The sequence below is a fragment of the Cupressus sempervirens genome, chromosome 7 (genome assembly GCF_028749045.1).
Source record: "Cupressus sempervirens isolate cs-2001-9-10 chromosome 7, ASM2874904v1, whole genome shotgun sequence".
Lineage (NCBI taxonomy): Eukaryota > Viridiplantae > Streptophyta > Pinopsida > Cupressales > Cupressaceae > Cupressus > Cupressus sempervirens.
Window position 1 is genome coordinate 776,711,528 of NC_143124.1, and position 3,180 is coordinate 776,714,707.

The following is a 3,180-nucleotide window of genomic DNA, read 5'->3' on the forward strand; positions in this document are numbered from 1 at the left end:
TAGTTAGTATTCAATATTGGCACTACTAGATTAGATGATACACATGGAAGGGACACTCACTGGACAAAGGAAGATGGCAAAAAAAGGCAAAACATCGACCCCCCATGGCACTTTATCAGAGTAGTGCATGTACAATAAGAAAAAAGATATAATGAATCTCAAGAATACAATAATTTTCATGAGTGTCCTCAGATGAAACTGCTCGAATCAGAAGGTAAAACAAGGCAAACAACTAAAAAAAAAATACAAATGTAGTATGAAACTTTATCTCAATGCATTTGCAAGAATGCATACAAATGGTGTCTAAATAGACCAGAAGAGGTATAAGACTAATATAAGAGATAGCACAAGTCATGACAAATCATCTAAAGCAATGAAATTGATCCCCAAACCTGAAACAACCAAGATATCCACTAGAATCCAAAAATGCAAAAGACTGAATAGAATATTCTTGGAGTAGAATTTTGAAAAACAATTAGCATCAATTGAAAGAACTTAGAAAGACCTTTCCAATGATATAAAGAATTCCCAAATCGGAGATTGGATGCTCAAGATATGCCTCTCGGAGTGCAAAACTAAACTCCAACCTTTGATTACAAAAAAAACCATCAAAACAAAAAACTAACTATACCACTATGGTAGGCTCAAAACCAACTTTTTGGTGATATCTTTTTTTTAAAAAATGAAGTTCGTATGCTTGAGATATGAGAGAAAAATGAAGGTAGGTCTAAACAGAGGCTGAGGAGGTGTCAAGAAGTGGTGATGCAATGTTGATGTGATGTTGATGTTAGCAAGTGACAAGCCCAAATTTGATGGTTAAATGACTATCGAGGCAAAAAAATTCTAAAAAATGACCATTGTCGCCAAAAAAATCCAATTGCCAGAAACATAGAGTTAGGCAAAGGGTTGATGTCATATTAAAAATCGGTGGCCAATAATCGCATCAAGTGGCAAAAAAAAAAACAATGATGCATGGGCAATAAAACATCATATGCAACTTCAAACTCAAAAACCCACCATAAAAGGGGATAAAATTACTTGCAGGAAAAGTATAATGGCCAGTGCTAGAAAATAAACCCAATGGCCTTAAATATGCATGTGATGGATTTTTTTTTTTAAATGCCAAGAAAAACATTGTGAGCAAGCCCACATGGCACAAGGAATGCATGTCAAGGGAGGAAGGAGGGCATGGGGCCCAAGGACTTTGTCGAAAATCCTCAAATCACGAGTTCCAATCCTTCTACCATGTGCATTTCTCATCCACCATTGAAGGAAAATTAAATGACTACCTTGAAAGGAGGTGAAATTGCCTCTTGAAAGCTTGCATGACTCCCAACTATTACAATATTGATGGCCTGGCCACCACATCAATAACTTAAGCGCCACATCACCCAATCCAATCAACAAAACCACCAATAAACATGAAGTCTACCAAAGTAGACTAATGGAAAAAATGTCATTCCGTCTTCACAAACCACTATTTGAAAGTGCAAAAAATGCTCTCTAAGAAAATGGCTAGAGCTCGAGATTGACGATGGAATAAAGAGTCGAAAGAAACACTAGGCATGAAGTCCAAAAATCATGCTCACAAAACTAGACTCAAAAAAAATAAACTGCCTCCATCTTTCCAAGTTACAATTCACAAAACCTTTGAGCTTGAGAAAAATAATTGGGGTCTCCAAAAAATGTGTACAAGGGTGATAGAAGAAGTCAACTTCCACAATGTTGGCTCCAAAAATGCAACAAAAGGCAAGGAAACCACAATCACAAGAGTTGGAAGGAGAAGCAAGCCAATGCTATGGTGAAGTCATCAACAAAGAACACAAACTGCCCAAAAGGGTCAAAAAACTATAGGCACGTGGGCTAGGTATGGGAATGGAGGTAGAATGGCATCCCAAAATTGAGAAAGCTTTCATGTATTAAAAAAAACCATGGGCTTCACCATAAAAGTTGCATGTCAAAGGCCAAAAATGGTGCCCTGCAATGTTGACCTCTAAAGACTGAGGTCAGATGTCCTCCAAACTATGCATAAAAAACCAATGCAAATTTTCCCTTACTTTGAAAGGACTTGTGGATGGATGGTTGATAGGGGGCCATAGGATACAACCTTGATTGAAAAAACACCATTCTCCACAAAAAGCCCTCAATACCGAGGAGAGAAAGCACAAGCCCAAGGTAGGGCTTCCAAATAGTTTAGCATGTATTTTTGCAATAAATTTTTTGACTTAAAAAAAAATCACTGCCTCATTTTGCATGCCCAGGTCAAAACGACTTAGGTGAAATTTTTCTTCTTCTTTAGATTACAACAATGTCCAAATGGGATGCATTTTATATGGAAATTGGGGTTTTCAAGTGCTTTGAGCTCAACAGTGATATTCATTTGGGCTCAAAGTGCTTCAAATATTAGTGATCCCCCAAATCCAATAAAAAAATCCTTTGAAAGCTTAGATCTGAAAATTGATGTTAGATCTCTCAAGAACAGAATAGGGGCATTAAGATCTGGAGCTTTGATACCATGTTGAAGTTGATGAAAGATCAACCCCACTACTCCCAAGAATCACCTGCATGCAAACACCTGTCATAGAAGAGAGAAGCAAAAGGCTATGGAGACAAGAATTTCTAGATCCATAGATGAGACATTCTTGATGAGAAAAAAAGAGATTGCTATAATCAAAACTGAATGAATGTTTACAATGAGAGATCATCCTTATAAAGGAGATCAAAACCCTAAAAAGGTCTAACCTAGGTTGCATAAAAATAATTGATAAAATAATTAATTATTAGATGCCTAAAGTTTAGCTTAAGCAACTAGAGTTAATTAGAAAATATCTAATTACTCTAACAACAATAGCCATAGCAATGATATCCTCATTCACATGGAAGGAAATATTGTTAATAGTGACCAGTCTATCCATCTAAGAATCAACAAAATACACTAAAACATTATCATCATATCCTACCATGTCTTCCATAAAAAGAATCAGGCCTCCCTCATGCAAAGCCATCAAGGTATAAGGTTTTGTAGCATAATCTTCAATCCTAGATGGCTCTATGTGGACCATGTCACCACCCTTTCAGAACCTTGATCAGAATTGTCCAAAACCTCCAAGTTGCAAATTGTAGAAATGACCCTACTTTTTTTTTTTTTTGGTTAGAAATATTTTCATTTTATGTTTTTTT